Raw genomic sequence first — 17,053 nt, forward strand, 5'->3', positions numbered from 1 at the left:
TAAGAAGATACTTAAATTACTTTTTTGTTAAGAGGTCCAAGATTCATTTCAAAAAAAGAACAACTTATCCTATAGACTCTTCTCAACCAAGCTAATCTGAAAATTCCATTTTACTTAGATTTTTCTTTTCCAACTATTTTCAAATTTGTGTCAACATCCACTAACACATCAACAGTCTGTAAAACCAAAGCATATGTTTAAACCACATAGAAAGTCAAACAGACTTCACTGTGTATGACTCAAGAAGGGAGCATGGAAGAAATAAGAAAAAGCTGGAATAAAAGAAGATGGACAACACTATGAATTAAATAAGGCACACCAACAAATGCAGTTTTCTGATTTTTATTGGTGTTAAACGTAGTATAGAATTTCCTTTGTCATAAAGTATGTTGAAAAAGGCCACAAACCTTTATGAAGAGGCAAGTCAGCAAGTCTTGAAGACTTACATAAAGAGCCTTCAACTGCATTAGGTTTCTTTTACCAATCTCACAAAACCTTAATTACAAAATAAAAGCAAAAACTATTTTCTGCAATTACTTCTACAAACAAGCACTGAGCTACACTACTTGCTGTAGCTCAGAAGCTTGATCTACAAATGGCACCTTTTATTCAGGATGTTTACTCCTTGCATATTAGGTTTTGCAGTTATTCATACCAGTGATAAAAATCTGAAGAGCTGGAACAAAAGATGTGTCTCATGCTCTAACCAGTTCATCTGGTTAACTTTTCTCATCCTCATTTTTCTTGATCTGTTCTTTTTTTTATGTGTTTACTCATTTGATTTCTTTCTTTGGATAAAGTGGATCTGCGGTCAATAAATTATTTTCTTGGCTTTGTATTCCCTCCTTCAGTATCTCCAATGATGAATTACTTTAATCTCTCACAATTATTATCCCCCAAGACAGTGGCTTTTGTTCTCTTATTTTCTTCTTTCTCCCTCTCACTTATGTCATCTTATAGACTATCCAGAACTGTCCAAACTAATTTTTCCAACTGTATATTTTACAGCTATCCAAGACTATTACATCCTTCCAAAGACTTCTATTAGCTCCTTATCTACCTCTATAACTTATTATTGGAAAGATGATATACCTACAAAATATCTAAGTAATGTATCCTTTCTATACCCATTTATCTTGTGGGAAAAAAGAAAATACTTTTAACAGTATTTCATGTTATCACAAAAGAACTGACCTAACCTGAGAAATCAGAGATGGATCCTATTCTAACTGAAGATTCATTATTCTGGGAGATAATACAGAAACCTTGTTTAGTTTTCAATTGAAAATAAACTAACTGTAAATAAACTGAATTTTTACAAGGCCCAAGGAGGTCATCTGGTCTATCTTCCTGTTCTAGGTGCAACCACTGAAAACATTAGAAGAGCATAGCTATGTCTATTTCAAGCCTAAATCTTGAAAAACTACAAGGAAATTTCACAACTTGTTCCAGCATTGCACTGTCTTCCTAGTGCCTTTTTTTTTTCTGATGTCCAATCTGAACCTCAAAAACTGCAGTGTGTGGTCAATCCCTCACGTCATATTCTCTGACAGTACTGAAACACTGCTTGGCTTCCACCTGCTAAATATAAATGTATTCCCTACACTACTATTATGTTCTTCTTCCAGAGTCCTCTGTTTTTATTATCCATTAAAAAGTATCCTTTTACTCTATCTAACCACCTTCCATACTTTTGGCAATATTAAACCGCATAACCATTAAAATGCTGGCTGAACTAAAAATGCCCACCCTCTGGTTTGCAGATCTCTCCTTTTTGGTCATGTGTTCTACACCACTGATTGTATCACAAGTTTTCTTCCTTCCTTTTCCCTTTCTTCTGCTTTTTCAACCTGCTTTCCTTGGCAGTAGGTAAGAGAGGCTGCCCTTTGATTACATCTTTCTCCTGCAAACTGTTATACTCAGTATCTTGCCACGGACAAAAGGAATATAACCTATATACAGAGCCAGCAGTTATCCTTATTTTAGTCCAACCAACGTTTAAAAACCCTAATCAAAATAAAACAATCATTAGACAGTTAAAAAGGGACTTTTAATCCAAAAATTGCCTAATGATTACAGAAAAGTTTCATCAAAAAGAGAGTTTTTATATGGGGTCAGTGAGCTACTACCATCCTGAGTTCTTTCCTGGGAGGACTACAGTGTTGATGGTGGGGATTTTCTTCCTCCTCAGACTGGGGTCCCATCAGGTTATTTTTAGGCATTAGAAGGGTTAATGTAGACTAGCTCTACTCTAGTCCCATGGACTGAAACTCTGTCAGCACACTGCGTGGATCCCTGGAGTTCATCTTTTGGTTTTGACTTGATCAGAGACAAGTCCAATTCATACCCCCAGTGAGTGTACAGCAATGAGAAGCAAAGTTGGATGAGTAGGGACAACTGGGAGATTCACTTCAAAAGCACATTTCACAAACTAAATTGCTAGTACATGCTCAGAGGCAGTACAGTTTAGCCTTCAGATTTTTAGAATAAATTTCTATGCCTGATCGCTAAAAAAGCATTTTCACTTGTAAAAGTGGCATACTTGTTTCAGAAGTGACTGCAGAAAAATGCAGAACAGGCATAACAACAGTTTTACAGTGTGTTACATTTCAGAAAATATAGAAATTTTAGCTGAAATTATAATAGTAATAATAGCAATAAATATTAATCTAACTTGTAGGACCCGTGCAATTCCTGAATTATTACACTTAAGAGCTATAAAAATTGATGAATAAAGAATACACTTAGTTATATTTAGAATCCATAGACATTTAAATAAGATTTTAAAGAAAAAAATAATATTTCTCATGCCAATATTATTTTCAAAAAGTGTCAGCATATATTACTTCACTCAAAGCCCTCAGTTCCCAAACATGCTACTCCAAATTTGTGGTTTAAATTATATTTCAAATCTCTATAGTAGTTATGTCAATATACTACTATAAATTTTAAAAAATAATTCTGTCTTACTATTGCATACTTCAATTTTGGCATCAATTCTGTGAACAATTTGAAACCTATGTAAAGGTTTCCTACGGGACAAACACTAGAACATTATGGAATATTAGAGGGTGTGTGGCAACACATACTATTTTTCATGTCAATAGATATATGAAGTAGTGAAGAAAAGACCTTCAAGTAAGGCAGAGAAGAAGGTGAAGGTTTTGTGCATTTTAGAGCTTTTTACAGAAGCTTCAAGGTTTAGAAAGCACCTATGAATGACACCTGGGGCCATAGCAAGGGGAGAATGAGTGCTTGAACACAGTCCTCCTCCTCTATTTGGTAGGCTGCAGAAGAGATAAAAGTTTACTGCAATAAAGTTAAAACAGTGACATGTGGTGTTGGAAGGCTGTCATTTAACAATGAATTTCAAGACATTGCCTACTGAATTTCCTTTTATAACAACACAGTATATATTTTTTTTAGAATTATCTTTGAAGGGTGGGAAATATGCTTCTGTAGTGACACCACATTAAAAAAAAGTGCTGTAAATTACAGGCCTGGACTTTTTTAAGCCACAATCACAAACAGTTGGTTTTGTATAGAGGTGCATGTAACAAATATTTTTCTTTAATATTTCATACAACATGCTTATGTGTATACACTGTAGCTTCAAGACATATGGTACTTCAGGAAATAATAAGAATTGAAGCAATTCCAGCTAGTTTCAAGTTATAGGCACATAACATGACTTTAGTTTCTTTTAGTTAGTATAAACACGTAAATATGTATAATATGCAAATAATAATATCTATAATATGCATCTTTAAAATCTAAAATCTTAAAAAGGACCACTAGCTGCACAGCAAAAAGTATCACCTTGCCAAAAATCCATTATCTCAGCAGACCAGATGGGAATACAGTTTTTAGGGGTTTACTATTTTTAGTTTTCATTATTCAAACTATTCTTTGAAAATAAAAAGGTACATGTAGAACCAAAACTGCCAGAAGCAGATTATGTGGATTAATATGTCTGTAAAGTCATCTCTCGAGCTTCAAAAAGATAAAGAATTCTTCAGTTCAAGCTGTCATATACTATTTATAGGAATAACTGCCACAGATTGTATTTTCGAAGTAGCAATCATTGTTCAGGGAAGTATCTATTTATGGTTTAGCTAGTCAGTTAATCCTATTGTTCCCTTCATTTTCTTAGGTGCCATGTATTGATATGATAGCAAAAAGCGATCAAAGCAGAAATGAAAGAATAGCATACTGAACTTTTAGTAATACTTGCATATGAGACTGGAAAAATATTAACATATAAATAACTTGAATATTGTTGAAACACCAATTGCAACTCCAACTTTTGCACAAGAGCTTGTGACTGCTGACTGACCACTATGGAAGTTTAGAGCCTTTCTGCATTCCACCATGTACTTGAGAGGTAAAGTAAACATACCAAGTTATATGAAAACACACATTTCTAATTTAACTCACACTTTTTTACATCTGCTTTTGAATGTCCTAGTGGCATCTTTACATTAGACTTTAGTTCAAGGCCATCTTTTTAACATTATCTGGACTCGTATTCCACTTGTTACAGAGGCTTGCCATTACCTGTGCTTCAATACACCAAAACCTAACAACAAAATACATGCTTTTCAAAGGAAATGCTAATTCATTACACTGCTATCAAACAGCATACACAGTAAATTCAGAGTTTAAAGTAATCTTCCATAGCCTTCTGGTTTATTAAGTTAATGTTTTGAAGCTGTTTATATGGAAGTGCTTCCCAACCACGACAATTTTTGTGCTATGTAGTAATAAACAGCAAATAACAGTCAAAGTAAAAAAAAAAAAAAAAAGTACCTAGTTTCTTTTCCCCTCAAGTGATTTTATATAAATAATTTACATACTAAAATCAATATCTATAAAAGCTATTCAAAACCAGAACCACTGATTTTGCAGAGAACCAAGAAGTGTTATGCCAGAGCCCATCACACAGTGAATTGTTCTGGTTACAAGCTAGCCATTTCTCTTCTTCAAAAAGAAAGATTGAAAAAAACACTCACCAAATTGATCTGCAATTGCAACTTTTCTGTTGACCCTCATAGGTATTGTGAGCCTGCAGCTGGATGGTGGGATCCCATCCTGCAGCACAGTGTCCCACTCACCCCACAGACTGGCACAGTTGGTCCTGCTGTGCCACAGCCGGCAGCGCTGGGCATGGAAGGTGCACCAGCAAGTGGCACAGGCAGCAGCCCCTGCAGGAGGAAGGGGCAGGGACTTACCCATGTAGGAACTAGGGATAGACCGGTATCACCAGTCAGGGCAGCACAGATGGTTCTAAAGAACTAATGGTAAAAGTGAAATCTGTTTTTCATGAATTTCAGACCTAATAAACATCTGGTTCATTTATATGTTTAATGAACTTGGAGTCATATCAATATAGTAAGTTTTGGAGTTTGTTTTGAGACTCTTTAAGCAAGTTTAATTAATTCTCTCTTCATTTTTATTCACATAAACTCAGAAAGCAGAAATTAAACTAAATAATTCAACCTTCTCTACACTATTCAGTGTCACAGGCTTCTCTTATTCATGCCTTTTACACTCGGGAAAGCCAAATGAAAGATAACCTCTCAATGTGACTTCAAACATAAACTACACAGAAGTCATCTTAGCAAGTATTTATTTTGAAAATAAACTTGAACTTAGTCACACAGATAAAATATAGATAGAACTCGTATCTCTCTTTTGCCATTCAATAGTATCTTTAGTTTCATGCTTTTCAGCTAATTATGAGAAGGGGGGGGGGGGGGGGGGGGGAAGGGGCATGGATCAATGGGTTTGAAGTGTGGCACACATGAGCAAACACCACCTTTTATTCCACATATTACAGCAGACAAACAAACATTACTCACTGATAGAATAAATCTCAATTTCAGGCCATTGACAACAAGCCACATTCCAAACCAATGCTGTAAATCCTACAGGAGTTTGACCACTGCTTTACTTCTAAAATGGTAAACTTCAAATGCCAATGGAAATCTTTTCATGCCAAGACTCTTTAAAAACTCACAAATCTAAACTTATATCAGAAATAAAATTATAACTGTAATGTTTTTAACATCAATTAAATATATATTTGCATTCATTTTTATATTACATACTTCTATGATATTATAAAATTCCAGATTCTTAATCAATACTGGTCATACCTAGACTGATATATATATTTTAGGAAACAACTCAGATCTCGCTTCAATGGATATAGTCAATGTCTATTAGAACAGATTTTTGTTTTTATTACCTTTGAAAGGGTAGATATAACCTCTGAATTTACTCCTGGCACACTTAACAGCTGCAGTACAAAACTGTCAGAAAGTAAATGATGTGGTTGAAATGAAATTGATAAGAATGCCATTAAACACTAATCTTTATCAATGAAAACAAAACCACGAATCCTGTAGTATATACTGTTGCTCTTGAATTTTGCATTAGTTTAACAGCTAGCAACAATCAAGAGCAAAAGAAAAAGGAAACACTATGGAACTGACTTTTATTATATTTTTCCTGTTCAGAAAGTGGTGTCTAAAGCAATGTAGAATTCACCACCTTTCCCCCTGAAGATCTACAGTACATTAAGGTTTTAACAACACTGGTTTTGTGGTCTAAGCCAGGAACAGAAGACATGTAAGTAGCACTTCAAAAAGGTATGTTTTCTTGAAAGATGGTTGCTTAATTTGACAGCTACACTCTGAAGTGTTCAGTTAGATCAAAGCCACATATTTTTTCACAGACAGAAGACAGAAGTTTTAATTGTTAAGATAGCTTTCCTGTTGCAGAAATGAGAACTGAGGAGAAAATACATTAAAAAAAAAAAAGGTTAGAAGCTTTTAAACATAATTCCTTGAGGTGTAGCATACACACACATAATCATACAGGGGGGAAACACATTCATATGTCTTCGCGAAATCCGATCTATAGGAAGGTGTCTCAGCTCATGGCAGGGGGGTTGCAACTAGATGATCTTTAAGGTCCCTTCAAAGCCAAAACCTTTCAAGTAACGTCATTCAGGAGCTGAGGACTCTTCTGTATTCATAGTGCCCATAAATTATATGCTCACATTTTTCCTCCCATTATGCTCAGTGCAAGGGTAGGCTAGATCAAGTACATTGCTTTATTTCTGTTTCCCTCAAACACGTAGTCCACATCTCTGATTTCCAGACAGAAATCACTGAAGAACAGAAGACTTCCACAAAGTGAATCCAAGCACGTCTAAAATAAACTCCGTGTGGCGTAGAGAAGTGTTAACACAATGCAGAATTCATCACACCTAATTTTTAGTGTCTCAAATATGTTTGATATGTCTTCAATATCAGAGATGGTTTGCATATCTAGAGCAACCCAAGTTCAGAGGCCACCATGAATAAGACATTAAAACAGTTGTCACTAATAATGTATATATAGGGATGGTAGGGCTTGGGCCTTAAAAAGGAGAAAGTCTTTTCTAGGACTGGTAGGAAGGATAACTGTAAAGAAAGCCAAATTACTGAACTTATAATAGGCAAACAATGCTTCAGAGTTGGCAAGCTGGAGCTGTAGAGGGCAAAGAACAGAAAATTTTCCAGACCACCTATATGTGTAGAACCACATCAGAAAACTTACGAATAAAGTAACAGATGTCCCATATGCGGTATTTTTACTAGTCACACAAGAAAATCACCTAGATACATTAAAAGAAAAAGATGACTGAATGCAACCTATAGAGGTCATCTAACTCAGCTTCCTACTGAACCTTCATAACAAAACCTGATCCTTAAAACCTCGTATTTTTATTTGTAATTTTCTGTTCAAATAAAACATTCAAGAAACACAAATCTGAAAGCAACAGATCTTTATTTTATAGACTGACCTGGGCTTCCTGTCATTTAAAGTTCTTAAAATTATTACAGCAAATAGATACTTTGGCAAAGCCAAACATGCGAACATATTTGAAATTCCTGTCCAGACTTCTCTGTGTGTTTATTCAAATGCTTTTATTTGGACAGAGGAATAGGTATTGGAGCAAAGATCCACTTAGCTAGACTCCATGTTGGAGTTTTCTCCAAGAGTGCTATAATCAAATACCTTGGAAAGAGTGAGATACTCTTGCAGCTTGAAGGTAGGTACACCTACACTCAATGTTAGAGAACCTAACACTAGGACCTAATCTAGTGTTAGGTGAATGGGTGGACTTGATGATCTTAAGGGTCTTTTCAAACCTAGATGATTCTATGATTCTATGACTTCCTGAGCCAGATACAATTTCTACATATTTAGTATCATAGTTAAGGCTTGACTCTGGTGGTCTCCCTCACCATGAAAAGTTCTTAGCTTTCTTCACATCTAAAATCTGATCTCTTCATACCTCCTGATAAGGCAGGGTAATGGACCTTTCTGGCCTCGCTGATCTGTCATAACACTGACAGTGTTACTACCCTGGTCTTGTTCTTAGGATATAAGTCCAATACTCTACTCTTCCTATACAGACCGGGAATTTCAGCCTGTACAGGACTCTTCATTACTTATTTGGCTCTCTTCTACGCTGTCTTTAACATAAAGCATAACTCCACTGACAGCAAGGTTTAGTCTGTTACCCGTACATTTTTTAATCTCGTACTGCAATATCTCACTGATTACCCTTCTTCCACTAGATTTGTGATAAGCCTAACAGATCACCCAGGGTTGCCTTCACCCAGTGCTGTCCATTCCATTTTCCCATCTTATTTCTTAGAATTTGTACAAATTTGTCACTAATTCCATTCTTGGCAGCCTAACCTCTATTTTCTACCTGACTATTTCTACCCTCTGACATACCTGTGAGAATACAGAATTTCTGCATCTTGATCTTTCATAGAAGTGTCATCCGAAACCCAGCCTTCAGTTTTAAAATCTTAGTTGCTGTATGACTCATATTAAGTTCATCTATTCTGAACAGATGTTCCTGGAATCTCCTGGGCAGTTTCTCTAAGGTATTATATTTTTAAATATATTACCCATTTCAGCACCCGCATCTCTTGGCTGTCAGCTTTTCATAAGTATTATTTATGTGCTCAAAAAAAGCAAATTTCTCATCTATATTTAACATGACATTTTTACAGGCAAGTAAACCCAGTAATTCCAAATAAGCATTTTGAAGTGTGAAATTTACTTGACCAAAATATAACATGTGAAGCAATCTTAAATCTGTCTTCTTGCTTCTATACTAACATTCAGAAATCTTTTTTGTTTAAATCTGATGTGCAGGAATAAGCTACGCCAAATAACTACAGACTCCTGTAATGGGTCTAGTTTAATTGACTTTGCCTTCTCAAACATAGATAAGAATCTGTCTAATTATATAAAAATCTTCTATCAGCAAGATAATAAAAAACAAATTAAATACCCTGATCTGAAAGAATATAATCCACTTCATATTTTTCTGCCTCTAGAGCTAATGAAGAAACAAATACTTACTTATATATATCTATAAGTATATGTAAGTATATAAGTATACTTACTTGTAACTAACTTACAGAAGTTAGTTATAATGTTTATACCACTACTAGAAGGTAAGTCAATACCACAGCAATGCAAATCCTCTGAGTGTTCTGATGCAGAATAGGATTTTATGGAAAGCTTTGCTCATTTTCCAGCTTTAAGATAAAAGCCAACACTTGCTAAGTGCAGCAAGAGAGTTTCCTCTAACTTCAAGGAGCATTGAGTCAGATCTTGATGTAAAAAAGCCGATAACTGGAACATACTAATTTAGTTACTCTTTACAACTCACAGCAATCAAAAAGTCTAGTTTCACTGCTTGCTGCTGTACTATTAATGACAACTTACACAGGCCCCCAAATGCTGTTTTTCTTTTAAAGGGCCATATTAAATATTTCCATTCCAGAAAGCATGCCAGTTTGGCAGTAGACCCTCCTGTGTGCAGAGCACAAGGACAAAGTAGTAGTAAATGTTCTTTACAAAACTAAATACATATCAGTACATCAAATCCCAGCTGCTAGAATACAAATTAAAGGAGACAACTTAAAAAATAACTGAAAATAAAAATGTCAGACTTAATAATAAGGATGGGGTGAGCAGCGGCAACATTGGAGAATGGTTCAATTAACATAACATTCATGTTTTAAGCACTCATATATGAAGTGTGGCTTGACAGGAGAACTAGTAGAAGAGTGTCTCATATAAAATTCATATCATGAACCTCAATAAATATTTTTTTTCTTTCTTTAGCGTAAGTTTTGCTCACTACAGATGCTTTCTTTCTCCAAACTTTTTTAAATTTTTAATGAAATTGTTATATTGGCCTGGGCTTTATGACATCATACCTGGGTTTATATCAAAACTTATTATTATTTTTGTTATTGATTTCACAGCAAGCAGAAAGATGAAGTGTAAAAGAAAAAGTAAAGTTACTTTAAAAGCCCCAAACATCTTAGCAACAAAAAGTGGACTTAGAAAAGGACTCATTAAGTACAATTGTTTTTTCATACAACCTTCTATTTATTAAATTTGGTTCCAGCATTAAGTTCTGTCTCAACAGACACTCCATCCTGGTGGTCTAACCCCTCAGGGGACTGCTCGAGGAATGCATGGAGCCTGACACTCTGAAGCAGCTAATTCTGCTTCAGGTTAGTATTTATCAAACATAGTGTACTACTCACTTAAAAACAGGGGCTTGGGGGTCACCCTGCTGATGGGACTGTGTTTGCACTGCTTAAAAAAAATTACAAACAACAATACTGAGGAAATAGGTGTGAGGTTAGAGGATGAATTACACTTTTCTCTTCCAGAAATGATAGACCCAGGACAGGTATTGAAGCACAGCAATAAAGGAAAGTACAAATAGTTACTCTCCATGTTTTGTGATTAAAAGGGAAAGTTCTCTACATACCACATCTCTTGTGACAAGAGAATGCCATACTTCACATCCCACATCACGGGGGTATTTAAGTCTTACATATTACATATTATCACTTTAGACATGTAGCTTAACCCCTTGCTCTGGAAGCACAGATATCATTGTTAAAAAAAATTCAGTATAAAATATACATTTTTGATTTGTCATAGGTGCAATTACAAGGCAACAGCAATGGAAGTAGGTAAATACACTATATATAAATTCTTAAAGTAGCCTTCCATCAGAATTATCCAGTCCTTTCAAATGCACATCTCAGCTGTTTCACTTTTAATTAAAATCATACATCAATGTACTGCTCAGTTTAACTACAAGACGCAAAAAAATATTTTTCTTGTAAATTTTGTTCAGCTTTTTCAAATCCAGAAGAAAATAGTAGGGAGGAAATCTAGAGTGGATAGGGATTGATAGAAGACCAAAAAAAAGAAAAATCAGTATTTCCAGTTTTGTGAATATAATTTGAAATGGATCTTACATAAACATAAGGAAGAGTCCAAGAAAAACATAATAGTTTTAGTTTCCTGCTGAATATTTGTTCAAAAGGTAATCATAGTACATATTTTACTGTATATTTCAGGTCTCAAATTAAGAAACTACAGACATAAAAGTTCAATAATGAAGAACTGGAAAGAGCAAAACCCAGAAAAATGGAAGAACTTATTTAATCTTTTCCTGGGTTAAGGGACAGGGAAGAGGAATAAAACACTATAAATATTGAGGAAAATACTGAAGTTAAAAAAATAAAAAAAAAAAAAAAAAAAGAGAAGACATTTCAAAACAAGAGTGAGCCATTTATGTCTAATCCATGCTCATACCTGAGGTTCAGGCAAACCATTACTGCTTTACAAAGCATTCAGAATTATTTAAATTTCTAAGCAGGCCCCCATATCTAAGGCAGGGATTTTATCCCTTAGTACAATAAAGGCAAAACTCCAGTTGGCTTCTCCAGGACCAGGACTGTAATTAAGATCTTTAACATACCATATATATATATATATATATGTAAGGCACTTCATCAGTTGTTCTGACTTCCTTTGCAAGACTATGGCTGTACAGAATGCCAACAGCAACTTCAGAGGACTTAATTATATAAATATTCCAATTCCACTAGACTAATTAGCAAGTTTCCTGTTAAATTAAAAGTTTGAACTTATTTTGACTTGTTTGAAAAACAGAGCTGAAGTAACTGTAGAAGACGAAGGGGAAACACATCTCAGACAACAGAAGTCTTACAGCAAGGACATTTCTAATTTCTGCAGGCTGCAAGGTTTCCTTCCAGTTTGGCCAGCATTCCTTTTCTATGCCTCGTTACCACTACTAATTCTTCTTTGGCTCCCATTTCCCTTCCCTTGCATCAACATCAGTAAGAAATGAAGAACAGAATTCTTTTAGACTTTTCTGTCACACTACATTACCTTAATCATGTTGTTATCCTCACAACATAGCAGCTCACTTATATTCTTGCTTCTTTTCATATTTATATATAAATATAATTTTATTTTTGCAATATTGAGATTTTTTTCAAGATCTAATTTACTTTGACTTTTCATGTTTGCCATTTAAATCCTCTATATGTTGCTAAAGCCTTAGAGATAGGTATGTGCTAACAGATATTGGTCATTCAAGTAAGATAAGAATCATTAGTTTGCCTTAGGAGGTGGTGGTCATCAGAGATCTTTGTTGGTCAAAAAGGCAATATCAGATAATCATCATCACCACCATCCAGCTATGCTGCTCATAAAGACAGGTTGCACAAACTGGGTAAGCTTTCGAAGGCCTCTCTGCAAACTAAGAAGTTCTAAGAAGGTTAATGGGTCTTGCTCTGATCAGATTTCCTTAAGCAATTTTACCTCTGGCTTATCACTTCATTTTGTGGCTGACTGCTGAACAGCGGGTGCTGCCACCCCTCATGAGGGACGGTGAGCAATTCTGGTCTTGCGCTATCAGCCTGCTTCCCAGACATGAAATGAAGCTCAGGCATACAGTTTAATAGACATTAGGCGGTTACTCCTGCTTTTTTTGGGCATGTTTCTTCATTGATCTCTAAGATAATCAAAGCAGTTCATATGGCCATCATCAGCCAATATAAAACCAGAAGAGGAAAAGTACATCTTTTAACACCAAAAGCTTTCACAGTGGCATCTTGCTGAGTATGATACAACGTTCCCAAGAAAACTGACTTCACAAAGAAAGCAAAAAGGAAAGACTAGTCTCTCAACAGAGTAACTACTGTGTACACAGTTCACAAGCAAAAATACTGACAGGAAAAAAAAAAAATAAAGCCAAGAAATGCAGGAAAGAGTGGTACTAGAAGCCATAGTTTAGAACCATTTTGTACTAAGAAACAAGAGAAAATGTAGTAGTCACAATGCACAGAAAGAAAAGAAGTAAAACAATAAAATGTTTCTCTGCAAGCACACAAATGAACTGACAAAACCTCTAAACGTAAAACCCAATATACAGCAGACATATAAACCATGCTCCTGTCCAAAGGAGTGGGATATATGTGCCCTTTCTTGAAATGACCTAGGTTACACAGCCTCTGCCTTCAGGTCTAATGGGATGCCCACCCACTTTGTGAATGTATGTATGTGCTCCCATTGGAAAAAAAGGCAACATACCATGAACTTTTCCTCTTCTGCTATAACCTTGCTTTACCCCTCCGCTGGTAAAATCACACCATATGTTAACAATGCTTGTTTATATGGGCATATATGCATGAGTTCATATCCATGCACATATATAAAGTTTATTTTTACTTTCTTCAAACTTCAGAAGTTGGTTATGTGCTGGTTGTGCTTCAGATAAAGAAAACCTCAGAGCCTTTCCTACTGAACAGAGGTTCAGAAAGCTGCATTTAAACATGAGTGCTGTGTTAGTATTACTCTGCCTTTATAAATACATATCAATCAACATATAAAAACACACAACAGAATGTAAAATACAGGTGGTTTGCTTCAGGATATTATGCTGAGGGAATTAAAATATCTTACTTTGCTGGTTCATGTACATAAAAGTAGTAGAATGATTACATCTTTCCATTGTTAAAATAACACAACGTAAACCTATACTATTTCTTCAGAATGTATAGTAACTAAACAGCCTGGCAACATTCACATCTAAGATTTCCATTGAGAGTTCATACTCAAGAGTCAGTGCTTCTTTGCTTTTTGATAAAAAGCTGGAAAATGTCCATATTCCTGGATGAAGCCCTGCTCCCACTGGAATCAAAAGGAAAGTCACCAGCAAGTACAAGAAGCTGGAATTAATCTCTAAGGGTTTGTGATTTATACCACCAACAAAGATTACCACTTCTGCTTTAGCTATTCATATTGACTGTCACATCTCTTCTGTAGCACAAAAAGAGACTCAGAGAGCACTAAACTTGAAAATCTTGAGGAAATTGAAATGTGGAATCGACATGCTACACAAAAATAAAAATATTCTCAACTGTAAGAAACAATGAGAGTCTTTGTAACAGATTCTCATTTCTGACCAGATTTAAACTGGATAATTTTACTGCTTTCCATATTGTAACTCAAAATTTTCATTGTTTTGACTGATATCATAGTTGCAAAACATCTCAGTCACAAATAATCTTTCTACCACAAAATTTGACCATGCAATTAATTCTCAGGATGGTCACTTCAGCTTTCCATGAAATGGCATAAGAAGAGGTGTGCATCTCAGAATGAAATCCATAAGAGCAGCATGCTGACTAGGGAGCCGTTTGCCAACAGGGCCAACAGAAAAATGATGAAATCAAGGACGTGCCTTAACTTCTTCCTTTCCCAGGGTTCAGTGACTTACCACGGACTAGGCAGTGGGAAACTCACTTCACTCAGGATTCATAGCCTAGAACACTTTCCTGAAAATATCTCATAAACATGAGCTGCATTGCTGTTAACTGTTGGCTGTCTACTGTGATCCATGACATACTTCTTTTATGTTCTGAAAGCTTTATTTAATATTTGCTTCCTATATATATTTCAAACTGCTAGCTCTTCTAGACAAGGGCTACCATGGTTTTGGGTACAATCAAAGAACTGATACTGCATAAGAGAAACAGATGCCAGGGAGAGAACCTCCAGTATATAGTATGGCATGTGGCTGCAGTTATGTGCACAGGAGTCTTCTCATTGTCATTCCTTTCCAGATGAACCTAATAACTGGCACTGACTATACCCTACAAAGTTAGTATAGAACATGGAATAAAAAGTATATTCTAGATCAAGAAATGTTGATCTTTTTCATATATTGTCAAGATATTTTCTGTAACTAAAAGGTGTTCTACCCCTACACCTCCAATTAGAAGTCTCTTCCAGGCCCCCACTCATTTGATTATTGGGCAACAAACTAGGAAAGAGGTTTTAAGAGTGTTTCCATGACTGCTGTTTCTAAGGAATTCTTTTTGAAAGTTTCATGGCTGGACTAAGAATACTCCACATTCCACGGTATGTCACAATTCTGTACAATTCTCCTTTCCTTGTAGTACCCCAGCTCAAGTTCTGTGCAGCAGACACAAATTTGCACAAATCAGAGGATGACTGCTAATCTGGCTGCTAATTTTTTCAGCCACATATCCAAACATATGTCTTTCCTATTCCACTTAAATATGGGGCACTGTTAATAAAGGCTTTGTCACAATTATGGTATATTGGAGGCAATATTAAAGCACTCAGATTGGTGTCAGGTTGCCCAGGGAGATTGTAAAGTCTCCATCCTTGGAGATATTAAAAAGCTGAATAGACATGGTCCTGAGCAACTTGCTGTAAGTGGCTCTGATTGAGAAAGGCGGTTGGACTAGATGACCTCCAGATGTCTCTTCCAACCTCAACCATTCTGTGATTCTGTGATATCAGAATGGCAAAGCAGAGATGTGAAGATAGCACGTGATGAACAACCAGAAGGACTGTAATAGAGTACATTTTTGGCCTCAATCATTACTATGTGAGAAAGACGCCAAGGTTAGCCAAACTCTTAGGTACATTAAAGCAAAATCCAATTACATTCAAAAGAATGAAAATATATAATTACCAGCATGAAAATGTCTAATAAACCATTTTTTAATGTAGAAAACATTTTTACTAGATTCTCACAACAGCATTTTTGAAAGCCTGCCAAATACACTTAGAATTCATATGGCTGGACAAATGATCAGGAATGGTTTCCAGATCATTTTTTTTAATGATGGGTTTGAAACAACTTAAATGTCATCTCAGGCATTCTTCAAAAGACTGCCTTAATCTCTGAGACTGCTAATGTTTGCATGACATCATTGTCATTACAGTCCTGTCTCTTCACTCAGTAACGAGAAAAACTGAGGGAAACATGAAAAAGGTTTTACTAGTGTCCTACTCAGGTGTATAATTTCAAATTCCACTTCAAAATCTGGACATTAGCTCACAGCAAAATACACTAAAAAACCAAATTCTTTTATGCAAACGTAGCCACACAAGTGTAGTCAGACTGTCCCCTTCAAAGCAGTTGTTTTATATCCATAATTTTCCTTGATAAACCAGAGGAATGGATTTCTCTTCCTTAAACTGAAGCACACATATCAGAACTCAACAGGCTCAGATAATTCCTTTATTATTCCACACTCAAGTGACCGAACATGTTTACTTAATTATTTTTTTCTTTTTTTTCCTCAAAATCCTGACATGCTCATAGAATGTCCGTATTTTAAAATAGCCACTTCATCATGAAATAATGTATCACAAGAGAAAGACAGCTACCAAAAGAGTAAATCTTCAATATGAAGGAACTTTTATGACTTCTTGCGTTCAGCATTTTCAAAACAAAACACAAGAGTAAATGGAATTTTTCAATATGATTCATCTTGGGTAGTGTGTTTCTATCCCCATATGGTATTTACAAAATTTCTCCAACTGGCACAAAGTTCATGCGTTACAAAAGCTGTGAGAAAGAACACTTTTTAAAAAAACAGGTGTTAATTACTGATAGGCACAAAGCAGCATAATGAAGTCATTTGTGCCTGGCAGATCTAGACCCAACTGAAAGGAACTGCAAGTACATGCATTTCTTCAGGGTACCTACACATACAGTTTAAATTGTCACCACAGTTTACAAGATTTTAAAATATACAAAGAATTGTTATTTATAGAAAATCAACATTCTCTCAGAACAGTTGTCTGA

General features: G+C 35.4%; 1 protein-coding gene across 1 annotated transcript in view; it reads right to left on the minus strand.

Annotated features, from left to right (window-relative positions):
* WDR27 (WD repeat domain 27) overlaps window positions 1–17,053 on the minus strand; it is a 130,403-nt gene that overhangs the window by 656 nt on the left and 112,694 nt on the right. The gene's annotated exons all lie outside the window — the stretch shown is intronic.

This window comes from Falco peregrinus, chromosome 7 (assembly GCF_023634155.1).
Source record: "Falco peregrinus isolate bFalPer1 chromosome 7, bFalPer1.pri, whole genome shotgun sequence".
Lineage (NCBI taxonomy): Eukaryota > Metazoa > Chordata > Aves > Falconiformes > Falconidae > Falco > Falco peregrinus.